The following is a 15,253-nucleotide window of genomic DNA, read 5'->3' as shown; positions in this document are numbered from 1 at the left end:
TGAGGACCTTCTGATGATCCCCCTTTTAGGGTAAAACAGGTTGTAAGGGTTTTAGAGACTGGTAACTAGTCTATATTTGATGTAATTCACTCTGCTTGGCTTTTGCTTGGCATTGTGCACTTTTTGTAGTATTAATAGTATTTTTTTTTTTCGCTTTTCATAATTAATTGTTTTTGCTGGGGGGCATTAAAATTTTGCCAGTTCATGAAGGGGGCATTGGGCCAAAAAAGGTTGAGAAACACTGGTTTACAGTAACAATGCAGTGATGTTACAGTTACAGTAACAATGCAGTGCATACAATACCGGATATCCTAAAGCAGCGTGGTCCAACTGCAGGCCCTTGGCCCGCGAGCTCCGTTTTTTTTTACCCTCGAACTGAAATTCAGCTTTGCTTTAATCTAGCGATATCACTTCAATTTTTATTTCTTTGTTATTGTAATTGACAAAAAAAACTTTGTGAATCTCTCTCTCTCGTGTTGTCGCTATATGTCAGGGCATCCGTTGGTTAGCCACTGCCTGGTGTCGTCATCGATGGAAATTAGGCCTTCCATACCATGGGGTGGTCTGTATACTGTATAGCCGGCAATCCTTGATAATGTGGGCTGCCGTCTGCATTTCGCCACACTCACAAGCAGCACTCTCTGCCAAGCCCCAGCGCAACATGTCTGCACCATAGCGTCCAACACCAGTGAGCAAACGGTTACGCCTTGATGAGGCAAGTCTAGAGAGGCCATGTCCCAGCTGGTTTTCGGACGGGGATCTGAATACTTGGCGAAGTGAGGACGTGCTGCTTGACCATTGTTCACACCACGCCGCGTGGCACCACTGTTTGCTAGGGCTTCCACCAGAGGCTGCCAGAAGGTCTTGTGCAGCGCGTACAAATGGCTTTCTTGATTTTAGCCGCTGCTTTGGTGGATATCTCAGCGTGGTTGTGTGTACTGTGTAGCGGATGGCCAGGGTTTAGGGCTTTACGGCTCAGGGAAAGGACAGCACGTTGGCGCTGTAGTGCAGCTGGCTCAATGCTTGCAAGGACAGGCAAACAGTCAGTTGGAGTTGGGCGGAGGCAACCTGTGACAGTTCGCAGGCAGTTGTTGATTGGTACATCGACAAGGTCAGTATGGGCACTTCTGCACCAAGTAGCAGCACAGTATTCAGCAGGGGCGTAGACTAAGGCTAAACCACTTGTTCTCAGCACTGAGGGGCTAGCATCCCACCTTGTACCAGCAAGACGTTTCATGAGAGCAGTGCGAGCTGTCACTTTTCCGCGTAAGTGTTCTAGGTGTTTGCGGTATGTCAGGGACCGATCAAGTCGAACTCCAAGGTATGTGGGTGTGGCTTCGAACGGAAGTGTTCGGCCGTTATTTTTGATGTTAATTTTCCTGTTTGGCTCTCTATTACATAGGTGGAAGACAGAAGTCACGGTCTTCGCTTCACTCAGCTTGAGGCGCCATTGGTGCAGATAGGAAGATAAAATGTCCATATCCTTAGTCAAGGTGTTCTGCACTGTTTCCCATTTGCGGTGAGAATAAAGAATAGCCAGGTCATCTGCGTATGCGTATTTATTGGAGGAAGTATTTGGAAGGTCATAAATGTAGATGTTGAACAACATTGGGGAGAGAACAGATCCCTGCGGAATAGGGTGGAGTGAAAAAAATAAAAATCACTAATTCAAAAAACGTCCCCTCTCAATAGTTGCCTTTGGTCCCAAAACTAAGTTTAAAAGTGGTTTTGGGAAGTTGCCTCGAATACTCAGGTGACAACCTTGACGCAAAGGTCATGCGGGGGTCAAATCCCATAAAAATGCCATAACTCTGTGAGCGGTGATGTTAGGGAGATAATTTTGATGCCAAAAGAAGCAAAATGTGCACTTTCCTATCTGTCTCAAAAGAAGTTTTTTTGAAATTTCACTAGATATATGGTTATTTCTACAAAATGTAATTTTCGGGTCAAATATGAATAACACATAGCATTATGCACAGTTTAACATCACCATAACATAATCACTCCACAAGAAATCAGCATAATGACTAATGAGTATGATATATCTCTAACCAATGAAACACACATTTGAGTGGTTTTAGAGCAAGCACAAGCACAGGACGGTAACAACAAACAAATATAAAATTGGGTTTCATAATATTACAATAGCCTAGACGACAGACGTTAAATGCCAGTTTTATGCAGGGGGAAATGGTATCAGCAGGAGGACCTAAGATTGAAATTGCTTTTTGGTATTGTATTGCTTCATCAGTTTTCGTGACCGAATCTTCAGCCTGATCAGACCGTCACGTCTGTTGAAGCCAGCTATTGCTGATGAAGCTTCGGTTACAAGCTTTATGTGGCGCTTCACAGCTTGATTGTGGCATGGGTTGCGAATAATGAGCTTTTCTTCTCTGATTTTTTCGATATCACAGTTACTCAGGTGTCGAATGGCTGGTGGTTCGTTGGTTTGGTCAGAATTTAAGTTCACAAGTTTGTAGTAAGATTTAGCATGATTGAATTTTCTCACATGGACAGAAGCTACGGATTCTTCCCCATCGGATGGCTCGTTTTGGACTGGTGCTGCTTCGCTTTCAGGCACTTCATTTTCGATTGAAAATTGTTCAATGACCTCTCTCAAACTAAGGATTTTGTTCACAGCTAAATGACGATTATTATGGGTACAGAATCTGCATGGCCGTAATTTTGGGCACTGTTGATGAAGATCTCGAGCTTCTCGAAGTTGGAGGACTTTCCCATGCAAGGTGGCTGACCTTGGCCTGTCACATAACCCGTTTCTATGTTTCTGTACAACGACCACAACATTCACAACAATCGTAGAATTTTGCATTAGAGTTTACTTTCCGGCATGGTTTGAAATCAAGCACTACCACACGATCACAGATGGACCGAAAAACTTCTTCAACATGCTACAAAGAGTCGTCAAATTTCCGAACAATAAAGTCAAGAAGATTTCACTAGATGTCCTTAAGCGAAATGCATTCTTTGCGCACCAAGAAAACATTCTCTTGGGGATGTTGGCAGATGAGACAGTTCGTCATTTAGCTGTGAACAAAATTTTTAGTTTGAGAGGGTCATTGAACAATTTTCAATTGAAAATGAAGTGCCTGAAAGCAAAGCAGCACCAGTCCAAAACGAGCCAGCCGATGAGGAAGAATCCGTAGCTTCTGTCCATGTGAGAAAATTCAATGTTCCAGCAATCAACGTTCATGCTAAATCTTACTATAAACTTGTGAACTTAAATTCTGACCAAACCAACAAACCACCAGAAATTCGACACCTGAATAACTGCGACATCGAAAAAATCAGAGAAGAAAAGCTCATTATGCGCAACCCATGCCGTAATTAAGCTGTGGAGTGCCACATAAAGCTTGTAACCGAAGCTTCATCAGCAGTAGCTGGCTTCAACAGACGTGACGGTCTGATCAGGCTAAAGATTCGGTCACGAAAACTGATGAAGCAATACAATACCAAAAAGCAATTTCAATCTTAGGTCCTCCTGCCGATACCATTTCCCCCTGCATAAAACTGGCATTTAACGTCTGTCGTCTAGGCTATTGTAATATTACGAAACCCAATTTTATAATTGTTTGTTGTTACCGTCCTGTGCTTGCTCTAAAGCCACTCAAATGTGTGTTTCATTGGTTAGAGATATATCATACTCATTATGCTGATTTCTTGTGGAGTGATTATGTTATGGTGATGTTAAACTGTGCATAATGCTATGTGTTATTCATATTTGACCCGAAAATTACATTTTGTGAAAATAACCATATATCTAGTAAAATTTCGAAAAAAACTTCTTTTGAGACAGATAGGAAAGTGCACATTTTGCTTCTTTTGGCATCAAAATTATCTCCCTAGCATCACCGCTCACAGAGTTATGGCATTTTTATGGGATTTGACCCCCGCATGACCTTTGCGTCAAGGTTGTCACCTGAGTATTCGAGGCAACTTCCCAAAACCACTTTTAAACTTAGTTTTGGGACCAAAGGCAACTATTGAGAGGGGACGTTTTTTGAATTAGTGATTTTTATTTTTTTCACTCCACCCTACTGCGGAACTCCATTTCTTAAACGTCTCTGTCGGCTTTTCTTTCCGTCGCTGGTTTTAAGGATGAAGCTGCGGTTGGAGACTTTGTGAATGATCTTTTGTGATGCATAACAATACAACTTTGTTCAAAATTTTTTTCCATGGGCGTGAGAGTTAGTACACAGCCCCCAGAGCTTCAACTCCAATTATGCGAACTTCAAAACGATTCATTTTTGCTGTCAAAAAAAAAGGAAAATACTACAAGCTTTTGGAAGTTAGTGTCAAAGGAGAAGCTTCCCCTTTTAAAACATGCTGTTCTGATGTAGGCCACTCGATGTTTCGAAGGGATACAACCTAATTCGTACCATGAACAATTCGTACCGTCAGTTCGTACCTTGAAAAGATCGAGAGAAAAAGTTAAGAAAAGCCGAAGTTGCTGTTTCCGCAAACATTTTAAAATTTTCCGCAAACAAAAACTCTTAGGATCATTACCAGAAATTTTAAAATGTTTGCGGAAACTCCGATCAACCCTAACCCTTCTAAAATGTTTGCGGAAACTCCGATCAACCTTAAACCCTAACCCTTTTAAAATGTTTGCGGAAACTGCGATCAGCGACTTTAGCAAACTCTTAGGATCATTACCGGAAATTTTAAAATGTTTGCGGAAACTGTGGAAAAACGGAAACGGCAATCAGCCACTTCGGCTTTGTTCTATTTTTTTCTCTTGATCTTTTCAGTTTGTTTTGTTTGCGGAAACACCCTAACCAGCAGCGCAACTAGAAAAAATCAAAGGGGGTCGGCAACGAGAGAGAAAACTAACAATTATTTGTAGAAGCGGATATATCACAGTTAGATTGTTAGAATATTAGCCTAGTGTAAATTGACAGTGCAAATGCGCAATGATCCAATTCTGTGACGTACGAAGCAATCTTTTTCGCTTTGTCTGCGCTTGCCACTCACTCTCAAAAAAAGTTTCCCACGCTTTCGAAATTAGGCAGCAAATTGTTTGCTCACCAGACCCACATTTTAAAAAGTAGTCCACACAAGCTTAGGGCCTGGATACACGTCAAGTTTGACAAGATTGTAAAGAAAATTTATTTGCCGTCTTTTTGATACCAAAATTATAAAATTGGTTTAAGAATGTGTGAAGTTGCGATCATACGAAGATTACAAATCAGACTAGCCTAAAGCCAGCTGCAGTTTCGTTTTGTGGGTTAATAAGGTTGCATCCTAAGTAGGGATGCCCAAAGTAGAATTTTGAATCCATCCAGAATCCAATCTAAAAACCGCTTTTTTATCGGGTAATTGGATTCAGAAATAATACGGAGAAAGGAAAAAAATTATAAAAAAAAGAAAAAAAAGTGTTTTGAAAAAATGCTCCGCCATCCGCAAAATGCCTGCAAGTCACGTGCGTCGTGCATGCCAATCCGTTTCTGCATGTGATTAACAGAGGTCCCTTATGTGTGTGCGCGCGCGTATGTTGTTTTGAGAGAACAAAGGCAGAAGAAGAAAACGATTGAACTTGAGAATGAGAACTTGTTAAAATGATGGTTTTGTAAAGCTTCTTTTTCATGCCGTTGTAAGCGTAAAGCTGAGCCGGTATCCCGCACTGAAAGTTTACTATCCTGGAAAGTCAGCCATTGTGTTTTTATGACATCATATTGCGTGAATAAATGACGGTCTGTTAATATTTTGTATTGCGGTTTATGCGACTTGAGCGTGAAACAAGTTTGGTATGCATAGAACATAGCTTGAACTGACACACGTTAAGTAGTAGGTAAGTCTTAATCTAGTTAGTCGTCCGTCTTCTTGAAGTTGCAAATCTTAAAGGGGCTGTCAGGCCAACTAGACGAATCCCCTAGTTGCGCCCCTGACCCTAACCCTTTTAAAATGTTTGCGGAAACTCCGATCAACCCTAACCCTTTTAAAATGTTTGCGGAAACTGCAATCAGCAACTTCGGCAAACTCTTGGATCATTACAGGAAATTTTAAAATGTTTGTGGAAACTGCGATCAGCAATGTTCTATTTTTTCCTCTCGAGTCTCGATCTTTTCAGTTTGTTTGTCTGCGGATACCGATAACTAACCGATACTCCGATACCCTAACCCTTTTAAAATGTCGGCAGCAGTAGCCGAGTGATTAGCGCGTTGGGCTCGCAGTCGAGAGCCTGCATGTTCGACTCCAGCCACTCGCACTTGCTGTTGTTTCTCTGGGCAAGAAACTTTACGATAATTGCCTCTACCTAGTGATCGATTTCGAGTAATGGATAGTACCAAATTTAAGTCATAAGTAGAGTAAAACAACCGGAAACAGACATTGCAGTCGGCTGCAGCGTGGGTCAGGTGTACGTCGCAAGGCGTACACCGATGCATAGCGCTCAAGTCCGCTTTTCCGCAATGCAGGATAAAGACAATAAAACAAAACAAAAATGTATGCGGAAACTGCAATCAGCGACTTCGCCTTTTTTAAAAAATTTTTCTCGATCTTTTCAAGGTACGAACTGACGGTACGAATTGTTTATGGTACGAATTAGGTTGCACCCGTTTCGAAGTACATACATTCAGTCTTCGAAATTAGCCTTGGCAATCGGCAATTGCCGACGCAGATGCATGAATGGCACATTAGTGTCGGCAATAAAAATGCCGAGGCCACACGAGCGGTTGTAAGGTTAGGATTGGGGTTAGACATTCCTCCCAGTCGTTATGCCAAAACCATAGATTTGATTTTTAGTCAACACTCTGATGGAGCTCTGCGAAAGAGGCTTGTGGATGGGTATCAAAGCACGAAAGCCGCAAAACGTGGACGCTTCATTGCAAACGGCAAAGACAGTGTAGATTTACAGCTAAGTGAAGAGCCTCTTGATGTTTCTGCTTTCAGTGATGATGCGACAACCTCATCCTCCGATACAGCATCTGATGATTTCGATTCTACCAAAATTATGTTAGTGTACTGTATGTACATCGAGGCAATCATCTCGCAGGGAGCTATTAATTTGTTACGGGTACCTGGTTGAGCAATTAACGTTATTTTATGATAATTCAACGTCTCTAGATGTCGAATTAATGTAAAACAAATGTAAATTTCTTATTGGGAATTGTTGTTACACAATATATCCCGCCAGGACAATTAAATCGATTTGTGCTGACTTGAACGTTGAATCAACCCAAAACTAACTTTCTTTCCCCCGTGAGTTATTTAACGTGAATTACCGTTACAGCGTGCATAATCATGTTGGTCTCTTTATCGCTACTTTTAGTATTATTACATCACAAAAAATCAAACAGTGCGGTCAGCCGGTCACGAATAGACTCTCTAGTATATTTTTCGCTTCTTGTTTTGCATGTTTTGGTACAATTTTTTTGTAAGAAACGTTCACAGCAATTGCCGAGGCAATTTCAACTTTTGCCGTTTGGCCTCGGCAACGTTTTTGTCAAAGTAAAAATATGCTAATTTCGAAGACTGTACATTTGCAAATGTACGTTTTCGGCAATGAACGATATTTAAACCAAAAATCGAAATCAACTTGGTTTAAAAGGCTTTTTAAAATTTCAGCGAAGTCACTCTGAACTTGTCCAATTAAGAAAGTTGGGAGCTGGTATACAAGTCCCCGCCTTGATAACTCATGACAAAGACCGGAATGGCCCGTTTCGGCGAGTCCAATTCGGCGAGTCCGATTCGGCTAGTCCGATTCGGCGACTTCCCTATTCGGCGAGAGCCTTTTTCGGCGAGTGCCCTATTCGGCGAGTTTTTGAAATTTTTTAAATAAAATTATCGGGCACCGTAGCCTAATTACAATTGCCGTTTTTACATCGTTTTAACGTCGCTAAACCTTGAAATCGCGCAGAAAGGAATAAAAATAAAATGGTTGAACTATTAAATTAAAATTCGTCATGTCAGTTCAGTTGTTTTTATTTCTGACCATCATATCAAAAACAATACACGTCAACATAGCAAAGGTAGAAGTGACAAAACGCGAACGTTAAAACGTGCTTGAATTCGTCATGTCAGTAGAGTTGTTTTTTATTTCTGATCATAATATCAAAAACAATATACGTCAACATAGCAAAGGTGTAGAAAAAGGTAGAAGCGACACAACGTGAAGGGAAAATAAAAAAAAGAAAATGTAACAAACAAAATAAATAAATCATATAATGATTGATTAGTTTGGATCAACAAATGTGTGGCCTACAGCTTGGATTGAAAGGAAATTATCGGGTACCGTAGCCTAGTTATCCCGACCAGCAAAAATTTGTTCCAAGAACCCAGTTAGCCTAACAGTTCATTTTTACATTGTAGTAACATTAGGCTAACTGGGTTCTTGGAACAAATCGAAGGGCTTCTGTGAATGTTTCTCAGTTTCAACGTATCCTAGCCAGCAAAAGCTCCCTTTTCTACACGATTTCAACGTTTAGCGACGTTAAAACGATAGGCCACACATTTGGTTAGCTATTTGACCTTTTCATTCTGTTACTACAATGTAGAAATGAACTGTTAGGCTAACTGGGTTCTTGGAACAAATTTTTGCTGGTCGGGATAACTAGGCTACGGTACCCGATAATTTCCTTTCAATCCAAGCTAAGCTGTCCACACATTTGTTGATCCAATCTAATCATTTTAACTATTCAAAAGTACTAACTTATAGACATAAACATGATTTATTTACTTTGTTTGTTATATACATTTTCTTTTTTTTTATTTTCCCTTCACGTTGTGTCGCTTCTACCTTTTTCTACACCTTTGCTATGTTGACGTGTATTGTTTTTGATATTATGATCAGAAATAAAAAAACAACTCTACTGACATGACGAATTCAAGCACGTTTTAACGTTCGCGTTTTGTCGCTTCTACCTTTGCTATGTTGATGTGTATTGTTTTTGATATGATGGTCAGAAATAAAAACAACTGAACTGACATGACGAATTTTAATATAATAGTTCAAACATTTAATTTTTATTCCTTTCTGCACGATTTCAAGGTTTAGCGACGTTAAAACGATGTAAAAACGGCAATTATAATTAGGCGACGGTGCCCGATAATTTTATTTAAAAAATTTCAAAAACTCGCCGAATAGGGCACTCGCCGAAAAAGGCTCTCGCCGAATAGGGAAGTCGCCGAATCGGACTCGCCGAATAGTAGCAGACCCGACAAAGACAGGACTCAACCAAACAGGGTGAATATGCTTTACCTTTGCTAGTGCATACAATACCGGATATACTAGAGCAGCGTGGTCCATCCTATTAAAGTAGTTTTCACCCTATTATAGGGTGAAACTACTTTACCTTTGCTTTACTGTTCGGAAGTGGCTATTTTTTCACACTTAATGCCATGGTTACAATCAGGCGTTGCCAGAGTTAGGATTAAAGTTAGGAAGAGTTAAGGTAAGGGTTAGTGTTAGGAATAAGATTAGGGTTTTCATCTTTGCCCAGGAGTCCATGACTAAAAAAAAGTTTCAAAATACAAGTTTTTGTTTTCAACAGCTTGAAATTTTTTTCAAATTATGGCAGAAGGGTGCAACCTAATTTGTACCATGAACAATTTGTACCGTCAGTTCGTACCTTAAAAAGATCAAGAGAAAAAATTAAAAAAACCAAAGTCGCTGATCGCAGTTTCCGCAAGGTTAGAGTATCGGAGTATCAGTTAGGTATTGGTAGTTAGGGTATCGGAGTATCGGTATCCGCAAACAAACAAACTGAAAAAAATCGAGAAAAAAATGGAACATCGCTGATCGCAGTTTCCGTTTTTCCGCAGTTTCTGCAAACATTTTAAAATTTCCGGTTATGATCCTAAAAGTTTGCCGAAGTCGCTGATTGCAGGCTCCGCAAACATTTTAAAAGGGTTAGGGTGTTTTCGCAAACAAACAAACTGAAAAGATCGAGAGAAAAAAATAGAACAAAGCCAAAGTCGCCGATCGCAGTTTCCGTTTTTCCGCAAACATTTTAAAATTTCTGGTAAGGATCGCAAGAGTTTGACGAAGTCGCAGTTTCCGCAAATATTCTAAAAGGGTTAAGGTTGAACGGAGTTTCAGCAAACATTTTAAAATTTCTGGTAATGATCCTAAGAGTTTTTGTTTGTTTGCGGAAACTGCGATCAGCGAGTTTGGCTTTTTTTAATTTTTTCTTTCGATCTTTTCAAGGTACGAACTGACGGTACGAATTGTTCAGAGTACGAATTAGGTTGCATCCATGGCAGAATTCCTTATCTGGCAACACTATTGAGGCTATTATTACACTATATTGTGTAAATACAGCCACAGCTTTACTGTTTGTACACTTCAATCCACATGTTTTGGTCAATTCCTCTTTGTCATGAGTTGCCAAGGGGGGGGGGGGGGGGGGACTTGTATACCAACTCCCAACTTTGTTAATTGGACAAGTTTAAGATTGATTGATTGGATCTTTATCCTCAGACTGGGAAAGCTTCTTGCAGAGCTTAATCCTGGCAGTTTCACATACTTGTAGACGTAGAGGCTTTGAATCACTGACGCACGCCCGGTTCCGATTGTTGAAGTCTTGTTGCTGGGGAATTATTCCATCCATTAGATGCCGCTGAATGGAGAGCTATCCTTAAAATGCGTTGCTCAAGTGCACAGCCCGAGAGTCGAAACAGCGCCGCTTGATCTTGAAGCTTCTTCATTCCAGAAGTCACGCGCTAACCAACCGAGGTATCGGGGTGAGAATGGTCTTCCCTATTGCCCATTATAATTTATTAGTAAACTAACATTTATTTACTGTTTGTACACTTTAACACGTTACGGTAGGCTACTTATTAAAACAATTTTGTGGAGACCCCTAGATTGTTCAGAGTGAACCCTCAGGACTCCATGAATTCATTTTTCAAACGCTGGTATTCCCATTCATAAAGCAACATGTCTGGAACCTATTTCTTTTCATTTTTGACATGTACAGTATTTTTGAATCTGCTTTTCAGAATTTCAAGTGCCTAAGTTGCTAACTAGTACCGGATATCTTCAGTTCAGGATAGGCTGATGAGAAAACGAACACATTTTGAAACTCCGCACAAGAAACTGATAAGTCATTCGCCCTGAACTAGCACTGAAGCTTGCATTAGAATTTAGATAAACAATTAAAAAAGCAAACATCTAAGTTTACAAGTTATAAAAAGCTTTCTGCCTTTTCCACATCATGATAGTAAGAGGAAATGGTTAACAATTCTACATGCCACAACAAAAAGCTCATCAGTCGGAAGGGCCAAATTCAGTCAGCAGACTTCTTTTTGACATGCAAGAGTTGAAAGATAGAAAGAAATATGACGTAGCCCTATTAAATTAGAAGTTATAAACTTAAGGCGATTCCTCCTTTTCTCTCTTAGTCACGCTCTGTCAGTTCTTTCTCCTTTTTCATGGGCGAGGCGAATAGGGAACGATGATGCCTTCGTACAGGGGCAAGGTATAAATTCGGTAGCAATGCTCGAAGGTTTCTATTTCAAGCTCACATGTTTTGCAAAAAGGAATTGTTGCTTGCGTCGTTGCAGTGCCGCAGTGAAAAAGTCATACTGTACCATAGTGATAAATGACCATTCGTTCAATCACCTTGTCCTTGCATTTCTTTTCTCCAATCGTGCAAGGTGATATGTTCTCGAAAACGTCATTTGGCTCAGCTGACAGCTCCAACAAGTGTTGCTATTAAAATGTATAATCGATGGATAATTTCAATCTTAATAATAACAAAAAATAATTCCCTCCCCCCCCCCCCCCCCCCCCGGGATAAGTTAAGTCCGCTAAGGGACTAATATCAGCTGTTTAGAAGCATATCAAACCATTCAACAATTTCACAATTTCTTACAAAATTTCGGGGGGGGCCCTTGGCCCCCCCCTCATAGATCCGCGCCTGCGTAGGGGCACGGGAGCACAATTTAAGAAAAAATATTTTGACGTTGAAGCAATTTTTTTTATAATTTAAAAAAAATTCATAAAGTTGGTTTGAAAAATTTTAGAATTGTGAAGCGTCCAGGGGTGTGGGTGATGGGGGTCGCTAAGTCACTGAAATTGTGCAATTCATGCACTTGAAACTTTTCTGTTTTGAAAACTCAAATGCAAGACATAAGCAGTGACATTGTAAGAATACGTCATTAATGAAGTTGATGTTTTTTAAAACATTGTGAGTGACTCTTTGTGACCCACCAATTTTAAATTACTTATATTATCAACTTGATCGCCTACGTAATTTATGGCAAAGTTACATTCCGAAATATTAGCATTTATTGTTTGCTTTTTTTGTCTAATTACTCTATAACTTATAGTTCTTACGTTAGTGCAGAATGCAAAACTGTTCAAGTTAATTTTTTTACATCACAAATGTATATTGTTATGTCCACATCCTTTCCACACAATCGTACTCGTGTTATTGAGGTAGGCTACCTCTGATATCAGAGACTCGCGCAAAACGCCGTTAGCTAGTGGCGTAGCCAAGGGGGGGGGTTTTGGGGGTTACAACCCCCCCCCCCTTTGGCACGCGTGTGACGTCACGATATTGAGAATGATGCTTTCAGTCTAAAAAAAAATTGCCTAGTTTTAAACAAAATTGCATTAAAAAAGCGAGTTTTGCCAATACCAAACATTCAAACATCTCAGCCAGGAATTAGCAACAAGAAAACACAGAGACTTAGCTTTATTTTCGAAAAATGCCGAAGAAAACATGATCTTATCCTTTTGCTATGCTACCAGACAGCACCATTTTACAGGAATATTCGTACCCACATTTTTGTTGAAAATACTCTCAGAATGCACCAAATTCAAAGTAATTTTTCAAAATTTTCTGGGGGAGGCCCCCAGACCCCCCGCCGCTGGGTGGTCAAAACCCCCCCCCTTTCAAAATTCCTGGCTACGCTACTGCCGTTAGCAGTGAAATATTTTCTTCACTCGAGGGCGGCGCCCGGTTGGACGCCGCCGTCCGGCTTTACCGAATGAGCGGAGCCGCGGTCAGAGTACTGCAATGATGTGAAAAATATGTCTCTGAGAAAAATCAGAGGATTGGCAGTTTTCGTGACCTCATTATTCGGCAGCACTTACTTGTGCAAGCAAGTGTTTTCGCAGATGAACCATGTCCCAGACCGGGCGCGGATCTATGAAGGGGCCCAAGGGGTCCGGGCCCCCCCGAAATTTTGTGAGAAATTGTTGAATGGTTTTATATGCTTTTAAACAGCTGATATTAGTCCCACAGCGGACATACAACTCCCCCTTTGGCACGCGTGTGACGTCACGAGATTGAGAATGATGCTTTCAGTCTCCATGTCTCTAAAACAAAGTGTGCCTATTTTTAAGCGAAACTGCATTAAAAGAGCGAGTTTTGCCAATACCAAACATTGAAACATCTCAGCCAGGAATTAGCAACAAGAAAACATAAAGACTTTAGCTTTATTACTGAAAAAATGCCGAAGAAAACATGATCTTATCCTTTTGCTATGCCACCGGACAGCACCATTTTACAGGAATATTTATACTCATATTTTTGTTGAAAATGTTCTCAGAATGCACCAAATTCAAAGTAATTTTTTCAAAATTTTCTGGGGGAGGCCCCCCAGACCCCCCGCCGCTGGGTGTCACCTTTGGCAAACGCGCCGTCAAAACCCCCCAAATTCCTGGCTACGCCACTGATTGTTCATAGGCTATCTGTTTTATCTTTTTCTTACTTTTTAATTAATTTTTAAATTTTCTGGCCTACCCCAGAAAAAAATCCTAGATCCGCGCCTGTCCCAGACAGCCACTTTATCTGGTCCAAATCTAGTAGAGTCTGGTCAGACTTGTACGCGATCTAGACCAGATGAAGTGGCTAATTTCTTACAGCCTTATAGAAATCTTTGCTTCGTATTGCTACATCGTTCATCTCACCAAATATTGCCAAACTTGTTAGAGAAAAACAGTGCCAAACTTCACATTGAAATGTCGACGTATGACTTTGTTGACTTTACTAGGCCTATATCTTGGTTTGTTTATTGTTCTTATAATTGTGAAAAGGGATATTATACATTTCTAAGATTAGAATTTGGTGTGAGGGTTTTAATTTGAAATTATAACACAGCCGTTTCTGAGATTACAAATTAGCAGCAACCTAAACACTCAAGTGGCCCGCGCAATCATTCTTAAACCGCATGTGGCCCTTTAGCCAGAAAGGTTGGACACTCCTGGTTTAGGGTTTACCGCATCCATTGAGGAGAATATCCGAACTTTTTATCATTGCCATGATGGCTTTCTTTACATTAGGTATTTACTAGGCCTATTTATTTTTATATTATTTATTGCAATGTCGCAAGTCACAACATCCTCTTCGATCGAACGTTCGGTCTTTCCTCAGCGGCTTGCAGCTGGGTGGCCAGTCGGGCTACAAGCCGCAGGGCTGCGGAATCGCGTCTGATTACTCCGATTACTCCGGACTAATTACTCCGGACGAAAAGACTGATCGAAGCCAGCGGATGCCAAACGATTTAGCTACACTGGCGGCGGAGACAGTTACAATAATAATATTTATTTTTCGTCAACCGTTATCACATCAGCGCAAATTAATTATTAAATCTAATCAGTTTGTTTAGACCAGAGGCTCTCAACCTTTTTTGAGTCATTGCCCCCCAAACTGTGGCTCTGAATGACCGTGACCTCCTTGAGTGAAATAAAAAATGTATTTAAAAAATTAAAAATAAAAAATTTAAAAAATGTATTTGTTTACTAAAAAGTCTCACTTTAACCTTTAACACACAGTCTTACTTTAACACTCAGTCCAGTGGCGTAGCCAAGGGGGTGGTTTTGGGGGTTACAACCAGGCGCGAATCTAAGAGTTTTTTTCGGGGGGGGCCAGAAAATTTGAAAATCAATTAAAAAGAAAGAAAAAGATAAACAGATATGAACAATGATACTACGACATATACGATATGCTAGAAAATAGACATTAAAACAACCATTTTCATCAATTGTGATGCCGAGGGACTAATATCAGCTGTTTAGAAAAAGCTAAACAGATATGAACAATGATACTATACGACATATACGATATGCTAGAAAATAGACATTAAAACAACCATTTTCATCAATTGTGATGCCGAGGGACTAATATCAGCTGTTTAGAAGCATATCAAACCATTTGATGCGGAAACATACAATTTTTCACAAAATTTCGGGGGGGCCTGGGCCCCCTGGGCCCCCCCATAAATCCGCGCCTGGTTACAACCCCCCCTTTGGCACGCGTGTGACGTCACGATATTGAGAATGATG

Source organism: Aplidium turbinatum, chromosome 2, assembly GCF_918807975.1.
Source record: "Aplidium turbinatum chromosome 2, kaAplTurb1.1, whole genome shotgun sequence".
Taxonomy (NCBI): Eukaryota; Metazoa; Chordata; class Ascidiacea; order Aplousobranchia; family Polyclinidae; genus Aplidium; species Aplidium turbinatum.
Note: the sequence above shows the minus strand (reverse complement) of the source record.